The following is a 14,852-nucleotide window of genomic DNA, read 5'->3' as shown; positions in this document are numbered from 1 at the left end:
ATCAAATACTGAATAGCAACTGCATTTCATTGAAAATAATTCTGGAGCTTTTACTGAGCTAGGACTGCCTGTTGACTAAATGATATGGTATATCCATTCAACTATTTTCAGTGTAGTTTAAAAAAAAAAAAAAGGTTCACATATTGGAATGACCATTCAAATAAACAGGCTGGACGACTCAGATATTTAACAAATTCATGGAAGCTCTTTTTGACTAAAAAAAAGGGAAACAACAATCATAAAGATAATCACAGGTAAGTTTACCAAACATCTTTTTACAGAAAATAAAGAATACAGCCACATTTTTGGAAGACTGTTGACTGAAACACAATTCCTTCTTAAACTAACTAAACAATACTCATTCATTGATTAGTTAGTCACTATAAACTAACATTTTAAAATTTCTTTGGAGACTGGCTACAAAAGACTGTGTGTTTACATAACAGACAATAATAAAGGAACAGTCAACAAACAGAGATTAATCACATATAGTGAGCATAAATATCCAAATATCCAAAATCCTGTAATAGGAAATGAATCCAGGAGAACAATAGTTTTAGGATGCAAACAATATAATCACAGACATCACATGCCTAAAGAAAACACAATTCTATAGTCAGTACCTTTTTTTTATAATTTTCATCAAGAAAGCACTGAAGGCTTTATCTTTTATAGACAGCTGGGATTTCAGTCAGGATATTTTAACTCAGAATGAGTTATGGCTACTCATTGTCTAGTCCTTTCTCGGCCACAATCCATGTGTTACAGTTATGATGTTTTATATTATAGTATAAGACAATATTGTGTATTAAGCAAAATAAACATTTAAAAACAATATATTAGAACGATTTTCTTATTAAACTTCAGTTTTGTTCAACTATGTTAAATAATTTAGTTCATAGATGTCAACATCCATCAAACTTTTATTACACTATCATGAAAAGTGAGAAATTAATATTTATACATTGGAATTTTTATTTAGTTTTCTAAACAGCCATATTCATGAAATATCTTCTTATCATTTTTAATAGGACAATAATCATTGCATGTGTTCTTCAATTAAATAAACAAATCAGCTGGGGTGCCTGGGTGGCTCAGTGGGTTAAGCCGCTGCCTTTGGCTCAGGTCATGATCTCAGGGTCCTGGGATCAAGTCCCACATCAGGCTCTCTGCTCAGCGGGGAGCCTGCTTCCCTCTCTCTGCCAGCCTCTCTACCTACCTGTGATCTCTCTCTGTCAAATAAATAAATAAAATCTTTAAAATAAAAATAAAGAATAAACAAATCAGCTAATTAAAATTCTTTTATATGTTCATGTTTACCCATTCACCCCTTGTAAAATGTCATTACTCATATATCATCATTAAAATATACTCCTGACCTTTATTACTGAGAAAAGAAAATCTATCAGTAAATCATACAGTGAAAATATTAATTAAAATTAAAAAGCCATATAATCAAATATGGCTAAAGAAATTGAATAGTACCACCCCCCCAAAACAAGTAGAAAAAATGCTCAAAAATATGGATTTTTTTACATGTTCACAAATTTTGCAGTAATAAACTTGTCTCCTCACTCAGTTTAGCTGCATAGTGCTGACAGAATATCCCACAAAGCCTTGTAGTCAGGAATCACAGATAGTAGTAGATGGATTGGGGATTTAGAGGGCAAGGGAGATGCTCTAAGTGAAAGCATCAATTTATCAGTCTCTGACAATCCTGAGACTGCAGGAAAAACCAGGAAGGTGGACAGATAGCAAATGACAATGAAACAAAGAGTGGGAACTGAATGCTTATCTTCTGATTCTATGACAAGTTAATGGACAAAGGGGAAAAATTCCTGTTGAGATTTTTTTTTAATTGCACAAATTACATACTGTATCCTTGGATTTCACCCTAATGTATGTAAGCTTATAAAACAAATTTTCACTGAATGTCATATATAACTTTATGTAGAATTTTTATCATGCATCTCTAACATCATTTGTCATGTATCTCTAAATGTCATTCAATAATTACTGACTTTGTGGGGCGCCTGTGTGGCTCAATTGGTTGAGCAACTGCCTTCAGCTCAGGTCATGATCCTGGAGTCCCGGGATAGAGTCCCACATCAGGCTCTCTGCTCGCCAAGCAGTCTGCTTCTCCCTTTGATCTCTTTCCTCTCATGTTCTCTCTCTCATTCTCTCTCAAATAAATGAATAAAATCTTTAAAATTTTTTTTTAAAAAACATTACTGACTTTAATTTCAATTAGACTTATAAAAAATGATTGTCTATCTCAGATGCCTACATAATTGGAAAAAAGGTATCAAATTTATGTGAAGGGAAAATAAGTAAACATGTTAACCTATTTAACATAGATGATTTAACATTCAGATAACATAACTGACTGTATTTGTTAACATAGATCAATTCTAATATAAACTGGGAGGTTTTCCAAGTTATGCCACAAATTCATGCCAGATATAGGATTCTTTACTATGAAAATATTGGATCATCATTGACCTGTACATGTTAAATACCAACTGGTTTTGGAGATGTCCTATAACTCACAGGCCATGATATTTTATGCAGATAATTACACTGCAGTTGCTTTAAAGTTTTAAGCATATTTTGTTCTTAGATATCATGTTGTAAAGTTCCAGAACTATCAATTTCAACAAGTCCAGATATATCATAAAAATTTCTTTAAATATTCTAGTTTTACCACTACCATCACTACCACAGCTACTACTTCTACTACTTACTATTAGTAGTAGTACTACTAATAGAACATTAAGTGATGAAATGTGTCACATCTTTCACAGTTAGCTCGTATTTTTTTAAAAGATACTTATTTACTTATTTATTTAGAAAGAATGTGTAAGAGGGGGAAGGGTCAGAGGAAAAGGGAGAGAGAGAATGAATCTCAAGCAGATTCACCCTTAAGCATGGAGCCAGACTCAATGGCATTGGCTTCTCTGATTTGTCATTCAGCTACCACTATAAATTAAAATTCCATGGTACATGTGAGACAACTTCCTTATAAACAGAAACAGATAATGCATTTTGGTCAGGAATTTGCATAATGGTCATTTTTCCTTCTCAATATGTTATATCAGGAAGCACATATGTCTATCTTTCTAATTACTACTGACATTAATTTGATTACTCAGGTTAAATGGAGTCTGCCAGGTTTTATAAAATAAAGTTTTTCTCTTTAAAGTTAGTGAGTATTTTGTATGGAGTAAATATGAGATACATGTACTGTCATTTTAGCTCTCACCAAATGGACTTAACATTCATCAATGACTTTTGCCTGAAATAATTATTACATTGATGATCACCAATAGTGATCAAATATCCTTCACCTAATCTACCTATGGAGATTGATTTTATTGTTCAATGTTTAGCAACATATGGCTATATTAAAAAAAAATCCTTTCTCTGTCCCTATGGAAAACATTAATACTTATTCATTTATATATCCATAATTTTTTTAAAATTTTTAATTATTTTTTTTATTTTTTATAAACATATATTTTTATCCCCAGGGGTACAGGTCTGTGAATCACCAGGTTTACACAATTCACAGCACTCACCAAAGCACATACCCTCCCCAATGGCCATAATCCCACCCCCTTCTCCCAAATCCCCTCCCCCCAGCAACCCTCAGTTTGTTTTGTGAGATTAAGAGTCACTTATGGTTTGTCTCCCTCCCAATCCCATCTTGTTTCATTTATTCTTCTCCTACCCACTTAAGCCCCCATGTTGCATCACCACTTCCTCATATCAGGGAGATCATATGATAGTTGTCTTTCTCTGCTTGACTTATTTCGCTAAGCATGATACGCTCTAGTTCCATCCATGTTGTCGCAAATGGCAAGATTTCATTTCTTTTGATGGCTGCATAGTATTCCATTGTGTATATATACCACATCTTCTTGATCCATTCATCTGTTGATGGACATCTAGGTTCTTTCCATAGTTTGGCTATTGTGGACATTGCTGCTATAAACATTCGGGTGCACGTGCCCCTTTGGATCACTACGTTTGTATCTTTAGGGTAAATACCCAATAGTGCAATTGCTGGGTCATAGGGCAGTTCTATTTTCAACATTTTGAGGAACCTCCATGCTGTTTTCCAGAGTGGTTGCACCAGCTTGCATTCCCACCAACAGTGTAGGAGGGTTCCCCTTTCTCCGCATCCTCGCCAGCATCTGTCATTTCCTGACTTGTTGATTTTAGCCATTCTGACTGGTGTGAGGTGATATCTCATTGTGGTTTTGATTTGTATTTCCCTGATGCTGAGTGATATGGAGCATTTTTTCATGTGTCTGTTGGCCATCTGGATGTCTTCTTTGCAGAAATGTCTGTTCATGTCCTCTGCCCATTTCTTCATTGGATTATTTGTTCTTTGGGTGTTGAGTTTGCTAAGTTCTTTATAGATTCTGGACACTAGTCCTTTATCTGATATGTCATTTGCAAATATCTTCTCCCAGTCTGTCAGTTGTCTTTTGATTTTGTTCACTGTTTCCTTTGCTGTGCAAAAGCTTTTGATCTTGATGAAATCCCAATAGTTCATTTTTTCCCTTGCTTCCCTTGCCTTTGGCGTTGTTGCTAGGAAGATGTTGCTGCGGCAGAGGTCGAAGAGGTTGCTGCCTGTGTTCTCCTCAAGGATTTTGATGGATTCCTTTCGCACATTGAGGTCCTTCATCCATTTTGAGTCGATTTTTGTGTGTGGTGTAAGGAAATGGTCCAATTTCATTTTTCTGCATGTGGCTGTCCAATTTTCCCAGCACCATTTATTGAAGAGGCTGTCTTTTTTCCATTGGACATTCTTTCCTGCTTTGTCGAAGATTAGTTGACCATAGAGTTGAGGGTCTATTTCTGGGCTCTCTATTCTGTTCCATTGATCTATGTGTCTGTTTTTGTGCCAGTACCATGCTGTCTTGATGATGACAGCTTTGTAATAGAGCTTGAAGTCCGGAATTGTGATGCCACCAACGTTGGCTTTCCTTTTCAATATCCCTTTGGCTATTCGAGGTCTTTTCTGGTTCCATATAAATTTTAGAATTATTTGTTCCATTTCTTTGAAAAAGATGGATGGAACTTTGATAGGAATTGCATTAAATGTGTAGATTGCTTTAGGTAGCATAGACATTTGCACAATATTTATTCTTCCCATCCAGGAGCATGGAACATTTTTCCATTTCTTTGTGTCTTCCTCAACTTTTTCATGAGTACTTTATAGTTTTCTGAGTATAGATTCTGTGTCTCTTTGGTTAGGTTTATTCCTAGGTATCTTATGATTTTGGGTGCAATTGTAAATGGGATTGAGTCCTTAATTTCTCTTTCTTCTGTCTTGCTGTTGGTGTAGAGAAATGCAACTGATTTCTGTGCATTGATTTTATATCCTGACACTTTACTGAATTCCTGTATAAGTTCTAGCAGTTTTGGAGTGGAGTCTTTTGAGTTTTCCACATTGAGTATCATATCATCTGCGAAGAGTGATGATTTGACTTCTTCTTTGCCGATTTGGATGCCTTTAATTTCCTTTTGTTGTCTGATTGCTGAGGCTAGGACCTCTAGTACTATGTTGAATAGCAGTGGTGATAATGGACATCCCTGCCGTGTTCCTGACCTTAGTGGAAAAGTTTTCAATTTCTCCTCCATTGAGAATGATATTTGTGGTGGGTTTTTCATTGATGGCTTTGATGATATTGAGGTATGTGTCCTCTATCCCTACACTTTGAAGAGTTTTGATCAGGAAGGGATGCTGTACTTTGTCAAATGCTTTTTCAGCATCTATTGAGAGTATCATATGGTTCTTGTTCTTTCTTTTATTGATGTGTTGTATCACATTGACTGATTTGCAGATGTTGAACCAACCTTGCAGCCCTGGAATAAATCCCACTTGGTCGTGGTGAATAATCTTTTTAATGTACTGTTGAATCCTATTGGCTAGTATTTTGTTGAGTATTTTCACATCGGTGTTCATCAAGGATATTGGTCTATAGCTCTCTTTTTTGGTGGGATCCTTGTCTGGTTTTGGGATCAAGGTGATGCTGGCCTCATAAAATGCTTTGGAAGTTTTCCTTCCATTTCTATTTTTTGGAACAGTTTCAGGAGAATAGGAATTAGTTCTTCTTTAAATGTTTGGTAGAATTCCCCCGGGAAGCTGTCTGACCCTGGGCTTTTGTTTGCTTGGAGATTTTTAATGACTGTTTCAATCTCCTTACTGGTTATGGGTCTGTTCAGGCTTTCTATTTCTTCCTGGTTCAGTTGTGGTAGTTTAGATGTTTCTAGGAATGCATCCATTTCTTCCAGATTGTCAAATTTATTGCCGTAGAGTTGCTCATAGTATGTTCTTATAATAGTTTGTATTTCTTTGGTGTTAGTTGTGATCTCTCCTCTTTCATTCATGATTTAATTTTTTGGGTCCTTTCTCTTTTCTTTTTGATAAGTCTGGCCAGGGTTTTATCAATCTTATTAATTCTTTCAAAGAACCAGCTCCTAGTTTCGTTGATTTGTTCTATTGTCTTTTTGGTTTCTATTCCATTGATTTCTGCTCTGATCTTTATGATTTCTCTTCTCCTGCTGGGCTTAGGGTTTCTTTCTTGTTCTTTCTCCAGCTCCTTTAGATGTAGGGTTAGGTTGTGTACCTGATCCCTTTCTTGTTTCTTGAGAAAGGCTTGTACCGCTATATATTTTCCTCTCAGGACTGCCTTTGTTGTGTCCCACAGATTTTGAACCGTTGTATTTTCATTATCATTTGTTTCCATGATTTTTTTCAATTCTTCTTTAATTTCCCGGTTGACCCATTCATTCTTTAGAAGGATGCTGTTTAGTCTCAATGTATTTGGGTTCCTTTCAAACTTCCTTTTGTGGTTGAGTTCTAGCTTTAGAGCATTGTGGTCTGAATATATGCAGGGAATGATCCCAATATTTTGATACCGTTTGAGTCCTGATTTAGGACCGAAGATGTGATCTATTCTGGAGAATGTTCCATGTGCACTAGAGAAGAATGTGTATTCTGTTGCTTTGGGATGAAAAGTTCTGAATATATCTGTGATGTCCATCTGGTCCAGTGTGTCCTTTAAGGCCTTTATTTCCTTGCTGATCTTTTGCTTGGATGATCTGTCCATTTCAGTGAGGGGAGTGTTAAAGTCCCCTACTATTATTGTATTATTATTGATGTGTTTCTTTGATTTTGTTATTAATTGGTTTATATAGTTGGCTGCTCCCACGTTGGGGGCATAGATATTTAAAATTGTTAAATCTTCTTGTTGGACAGACGCTTTGAGTATGATATAGTGTCCTTTCTCATCTCTTATTATAGTCTTTGGCTTAAAATCTAATTGATCTGATATAAGGATTGCCACTCCTGCTTTCTTCTGATGTCCATTAGCATGGTAAATTCTTTTCCACCCCCTCACTTTAAATCTGGAGGTGTCTTCGGGCTTAAAATGAGTTTCTTGGAGGCAACATATAGATGGGTTTTGTTTTTTTATCCATTCTGATAGCCTGTGTCTTTTGACAGGGGCATTTAGCCCATTAACATTCAGGGTAACTATTGAGAGATATGAATTTAGTGCCATTGTATTGCCTGTAAGGTGACTGTTACTGTATATGGTCTCTGTTCCTTTCTGATCTACCACTTGTAGGCTCCCTCTTTGCTTAGAGGACCCCTTTCAATATTTCCTGTAGAGCTGGTTTGGTATTTGCAAACTCTTTCAGTTTTTGTTTGTCCTGGAAGCTTTTAATCTCTCCTTCTATTTTCAATGGTAGCTTAGCTGGATATAGTATTCTTGGCTGCATGTTTTTCTCGTTTAGTGCTCTGAAAATATCATGCCAGCTCTTTCTGGCCTGCCAGGTCTCTGTGGATAAGTCAGCTGCCAATCTAATATTTTTACCATTGTATGTTACAGACTTCATTTCCTGGGCTGCTTTCAGGATTTTCTCTTTGTCACTGAGACTTGTAAATTTTACTATTAGGTGACGGGGTGTGGGCCTATTCTTATTGATTTTGAGGGGCGTTCTCTGAGCCTCCTGAATTTTGATGCTCGTTCCCTTTGCCATATTGGGGAAATTCTCCCCAATAATTCTCTCCAGTATACCTTCTGCTCCCCTCTCTCTTTCTTCTTCTTCTGGAATCCCAATTATTCTAATGTTGTTTCGTCTTATGGTGTCACTTATCTCTCGAATTCTCCCCTCGTGGTCCAGTAGCTGTTTGTCCCTCTTTTGCTCAGCTTCTTTATTCTCTGTCATTTTGTCTTCTATATCACTAATTCTTTCTTCTGCCTCATTTATCCTAGCAGTGAGAGCCTCCATTTTTTATTGCACCTCATTAATAGCTTTTTTGATTTCAACTTGGTTAGATTTTAGTTCTTTTATTTCTCCAGAAAGGGCTTTTATGTCTCTCGAGAGGGTTTCTCTAATATCTTCCATGCCTTTTTCGAGCTCGGCTAGAACCCTGAGAATTGTCATTCTGAACTCTAGATCTGACATATTACCAATGTCTGTATTGATTAGGTCCCTAGCTTTCAGTACTGCCTCTTGTTCTTTTTTTTGTGTTGAATTTTTTCTTCTTGTCATTTTGTCCAGATAAGAGTATATCAAGGGGCAAGTAAAATACTAAAAGGGTGGCAACAGCCCCAGGCAAATATGCTTTAACCAAATTAGAAGAGATCCAAAATCATGAGGGGGTAGAAAAGGGATAAAAAGAGTTTCAAAAAGGAAGAAAGAAAAAAAAAGGAAAAAAGAAAAAAATAGAAAAGAAAAGAATTTAAAAAAAAAAGAAAACACCTAAGAAAAATGTAAAAAAGAAAAAAATATATATTAGATAAACTAGTTAAAAATCGTTAAAAAAGAAAAAGGTAAGAGTTAAAAAAAAATTTTACCTGAAGGTGAGAAAAAAAAAAATGAAAAAGAAAAAATTTAAATTAACTGCAAGACTAAAAAAAATCACAGGGAAAAAGCCATGAGTTCCGTGCTTGGCTTTCTCCTCCTCTGGAATTCTGCTGCTCTCCTTGGTATTGAAACCGCAGTCCTTGGTAGGTGAACTTGGTCTTGGCTGGATTTCTTGTTGATCTTCTGGGGGAGGGGCCTGTTGTAGTGATTCTCAAGTGTCTTTGCCCCAGGCGGAATTGCACCGCCCTTACCGAGGCCGGGGCCGGGGTGAGTAATCCGCTCAGGTTTGCTCTCAGGAGCTTTTGTTCCCTTTCCGTAGAGTTCTGGAGGATGGGAATACAAATGGCGGCCTCCTGGTCTCCGGCCTGGAGGAGCCGAGAGCCCAGGGCCCCACTCCTCAGTGCGCCCTCAGAAAACAGCGCCCAGTTACTCCCATCTGCCTGACCTCTGGCCGTGCTCCAAGCTCACCGAGCCTGCGACCGGTTCAAGGTCACCCCGAGCTGTGAGCTTACTGTCGGCTCTGTCTCTGTAGCCGGCTTTCCCGTTCCAATACCCGCAAGCTCTGCGACACTCAGACACCCCCGATCCTTCTGTGACCCTGCGGGACCTGAGGCCACGCTGACCCCGCGTGGGCTTCGCTCCGGTTTAGCCTCTGGAGCGATGTCCCTCAGCGGAACAGACTTTTAAAAGTCCTGATTTTGTGCGCGGTTGCTCCGCCGCTTGCCGGGAGCCGGCCCCTCCCCCCGGAGTCTATCTTCCCGTCGCTTTGGATTCACTTCTCCGCCCGTCCTACCTTTCAGGAAGTGGTTGTTTATCTGTTTCCAGAATTGCTGTTCTTCTTCTCTTCGATCTGCCGATGGATTTTCAGGTGTTTGCAATCTTTAGATAAGCTATCTAGCTGATCTCCGGCTAGCTGAAGCAGTCTCAGCCTGCTACTTCTCCGCCATCTTGACTCCTCCCCAATATATCCATAATTTTAAATAATAAGTTCAGCATGTCATATGGATTTGCTTAATTGCCTATGCATTTTAAATTTTCTCTTATTGAGTTATGATCTTGCCCTAGACACAATTTTTTTCCTTAAGCAAATCTGATATAACTTACAGCAGGTAATAATAGGGATTTCAAAATATATGCACATTCTTTGATATTTCTACCTTCAAGAAATCTAGTCAGTAACATGTAAGTAGAAGTTATGTGAGCCATTTTTAATCTTGGCTCATGAACACTCGTAAGGCACAATCTTCCATGTTCTTTCTCCTCTCCTAGTTTGTTGTACATGATTATTTGACCTTAAAATTCAAATCTGGAAAATGGTAAAACTGCATATTTGAAGAGTCCTGTGTTCCTGAATTACCACTGGAGATAAGCTGCCCATCAAATGTGAATGGACATGGTGGACTTTGTATAAATGACATAAATATTTCTCATGTCTGTTTCAACCACTGTACATAACAATAATTGTTTTTTTGTTACAGCAACTGATAGTATCTGATTTGATATACTTAATTTACATAAACTCAGGTGAGGAATGAATTATTACTTCAAAGTTATATGTGGCAACTGAAAAGGGTCCATATTGGCCGGTATATGGGATAATATAGAGAAAGTCTTTAATATTTTGTTAATTAAAATAGTGGCTTTGGGGAAGTTTTCCATATTAGTTTGCACTGAGATAGGACCTGGGTTCCAAAAGGTGAATAGTGAGAAAAGGACAAAGGATGATGGTTCAGACTGCATGTTTTTGTGAATTTGAGAGGACTATTCAGTAGAATAAAGGCAAATAAATATATCTTGAATTTCTACTTTTGAGAACAGTCATAAATAAGTTAGTTACAAAGTATCTGGCCAAATGAAAACAAACTAAAGAAATCCATATTATTCAGAATGTCTATTTTCAGAATGTCTACTTAAGTGTCAGCCTAGTGAAAATGACAAATTGCATCTGAATTTTAGGGTAATTAGAGCAAATATTAAAAGTAAAAATTTTGCCAGGTGGATTATAGAGGAGAGCACTAGAAAGTGCATCAGTAGTTCATCCAATTGCATGGGCTTCTTGAAAACGGATCTAAAATGTCAGAACTTAGGCACGTATTCAGGCAATGTGATAAATAAAACCAGGCTGACAACTTTGTGGAGAAATCAACTGAATAGTCATGTAATATTTTTCAAGATACATAAACCCATTATTATTCTAGAATAACAGAAGGAATAGGAAATATATAGGCTTATTCTCTAAAGAGCATTGCTATGGCTTGAATGCTTATGTCCTTCTAAAATTCATATAGTGAAATCCTAATGCCCCATTTGATTGTACTAGGAGATGGAGTCTTTAAGAAATATTTAGAATATGAGGGTGGAGTCTTCTTGAATTAGATTAGCACTCTTAAAAAAGAGGCTCCAGACAGAACCCTAGCCTTCTCCGCCATGTGCAGAAAGAGTAAGAAGGCACCAGTTATGAACAAGGAAGAGTCCTCACCAGAACATGACCTTGCTGACGACACTTTGATCTTGGATTTCCCAGTCTGCAGAACTATGACAAAGGACGTTTTTGTTGTTTATAAGCTACCCAGCGTGTAGTATCTTATAGGAGCCTAAACAGACTAAGACGTGCACAAACTCATAATGGGCTTATGTCTTAAAGAGAGTTCAATATATCAGTAAAATCAATGAATAAATGAGTAAATGAATTATAACATTAACATAAACAGAAGTGGAGAGAAAGTCAGTGATCTTGAATTCAGTGGTTAGTGCCATGGTAGGTAGCCTCAAAAATGGTCCCCAATGATAACTGCTTCTTGGTATTCACATCCTTGGGTAATCTTCCCTTCTTGAATGTAAACTGGGCAGATGAACTCATTTCTAATGAAATGAAGTTGTAAGTTAATTAAGACTTCTGAGATTAGATTACAGATATACTCTAGCTTCTGACTCAGGCCCCTCTGTAATTCCCTTACTTGCTTACTCTACAGAAAGTCAATTGACATGTGTGCTGAATTATCGAGAGGTCCATCTGGCAAGGTTCTGATGTCTCTAGCCAACAACTGGTGGAGATCTGAGACCAACCTACAGTGAATGAGCTTGGGAGCACATCCTTCCCAAATTGAGCTTTGATATGAAGGTAGACAGGACCAAAATCTTGACTAAAGCCTTGTTAGTAACCCTGAGTCAATGACATTCAAATTTTTGACCCTCAGAAAATGTGAGATAACGAATTTACACTATATTAAGCCTCTAAGTCTTGGGATAATTTGTTCCATAGCATTAGTTAACTAATATATGTAACTTTCTCATTTTCACCCAGGGGTAACTCCTTGTTTTTAAGGGCCTAATGATAAGAAAATGAAAGGCTTGATGACATTTAAAGTTGTGACTTTACTTATTATTGTGAATATTATCAGAAAAGTATACTTTTGCTCATTTATCTAAATATGATAGGAGGATGATTATCAAATGATAGTATAAAACTATGTTCTAAATAGATAACTAAGTATCACTTAAAAACTCAGTCTTATGAGGTTCAGATTAAGCTCATCTGAGCAAGTACAGATCTTTAATGTATGATGGAGTTATAGCCAATAAATCCATCACGAATTAAAAATATTGTAAGTCAAAAATACATTTAATATACCTAACATGCTAAACATCATAACTTAGCCTGGACTATCTTAAACTTGCTCTGGACACTTGCATTAGCCTACAGTAGGACAACATCACCTAACAAAATCTATTTTACAATAAAGTATTGAATATATCATGTAATTTATTGACTACTGTCTGAACATAAAAAACAGAATGTTTGTATGGGTATAGAATGGTTATAGGGGTATAGGCGGTTTAGCCTCCTAGTCACGTGACTGACTGGAGCTGTAGCTTGCTGCTACTGTCTAGAATCAACAGAAAATATCATATTCCACATTTCCAGCTTGAGAAAAGATCAAAATTCAAAATTTGAAGTACAGTTTCTACTGAATGCATATTGCTTTCACACCATCATAAAGTAAAAAAATCTTGAATTGAACCACTGTAAGCCACGGACTGCCTGAATACAAGAATCTGGAAATAGTCCTCAATGATTATGGTGTATAGGTAAGTTCGCAATACAATGATAAATTAATAAATTATACTATTAATGTAATGTTTATAATGCATGAAAACATTATAATATACTCTTACTGGAACATAACTATTATAAAGTCAAATGCAAGACATAATGTTGTGTTAAAACACCTTTTCATATAATACAAGAACCACTGAAAGTGTACTCAGCTTCAATATAATGCCTAAGTTTGCAGCAAAACATTGCTAGTCTACCAGTCAATAAAGTAATACAAACTGAACACCATAGGTTCTTCATGTGATCCCTTAAAATCCCTCTTTCCCCTGCAAAAATCCCTATGTTAAGTATTTTATATTACATTGGGATTTGGTGAAATAAATTTCACCCCAGGTTCTGTAGACATACATGACAAAAATTTGATGTGCATTTGGGCACATCTAACTCCAAATGCACTATGTCTTAGGAACTATAGAGTGGTCAGTAGTGTTAGGCACCTGGTAACACCGTACCAGTACCACAGGGTGAGGCAGCTCAGGTTTCTTTTGTGTTGATTGTGTCTTTAGGCAGAACCTGCTAGGTAGATTCACTATGAATTCAAATTTAAACTCGCCTGGAGAGCTACAAGATTTTCCCTTCTCCAGAAATCAAATTGTTTCTTGCCCTAATGTTATCTATCACTTCAACATAAAGAAGACAGGGCAAGGAGAAAATTCAATGTTCAAACAAGAATTTGAAATACTTCAAATAATTACCATCTGCTCATTTATTCTTATATTTGGGGAGCATGCATTCAGTTATGCCACAGAAATGATATGATGGCAATGATTATCACCACTCAGATCTCCTGCTGTGGGAAAGGACATTAACAAAAGGTCCCTGTTATTGTACTTTGAATCTACCATCATGTTAGCACGTAAGCCACACCCAAAAAAGCTGCCTGAAGCTAATAACTGAGAGTATCCAGAAAGACTAATGCAGACCCATACATACAAAATGATGTAAGATTACTCTGATGGGAGACTTTGGCTCCAGGACTCATTAGCCTGGATAAATCTTTTCTAGATGTGTGCTACAGTCTGAATGCCTTTCTACCCAGCCCTTCTTCTCTCCCACGCTGCCACAGAGGTAACACATGCACTGTGCTCTGAAGGTTCTCCTCACTATTTCTGGCTACCTTTCTTTTTTTTTTTCGTCAAAGAAATTTTCTTCAATAAATCTTTTGTCAGTCTAGTTCAGCTTCAGTGTCTGCTTCTCAGAAAACCCCAGCTAATCCAAGTAATGCCAAAAAGTCCTGTTAGAAAAGAGGACCACTGAAGTGGAATGATCCAAGCATTCAGAAGATAAATGGGCAACGATATCAACACAGACAGTGGAGTTAGCTTGTTTCTGTTAAATTGCACCAGTACCCTGCTGAGGGACAATAAGAAATCTAGAGTTAATAGCAGGCATAAAACACACTATTCAGATATACTGCTCATGCAATATAATTGACTATTGGTCCCAGCTGCTTCTCTCTGAATCTAGCAATGCATTTGCACTAGGCCAGGTATTCCCAGGGCTGTTCCCAGAGTGACTGAATGTAGCAAGGATGCAAATGTAGGTCCATTTCTACAAGACACAGGAATCTTCTGATGGGCCTGGCTTTGGGTCATGGACTCCATTGGCCTGACTGAAACTTTCTTGTAACACACTGCAGTCAGAGACTTTCTAGTTAACTATCCTGCCTTTTCTCCTACAGTGGTCAAGCCTGCTTTGCAGTCTGAAATCTTTTCTAGCTATCCTGCGCACATCCACTATCCCTCACAGGTATTTCTCTCCCCAAAATTTTCCTGCATGTCTAATCCTGTCTTAGCATCTACTTCTCCAAGAACTTAAATCACACAAATGAAAGTATTAACCTAAA

The sequence above is a fragment of the Mustela putorius genome, unplaced genomic scaffold (assembly GCF_011764305.1).
Source record: "Mustela putorius furo isolate JIRA1106 unplaced genomic scaffold, ASM1176430v1.1 tig00000228_pilon_pilon_pilon, whole genome shotgun sequence".
Lineage (NCBI taxonomy): Eukaryota > Metazoa > Chordata > Mammalia > Carnivora > Mustelidae > Mustela > Mustela putorius.
The sequence above is the reverse complement of the archived record's forward strand: the minus strand, read 5'-3'. Positions refer to the sequence as shown.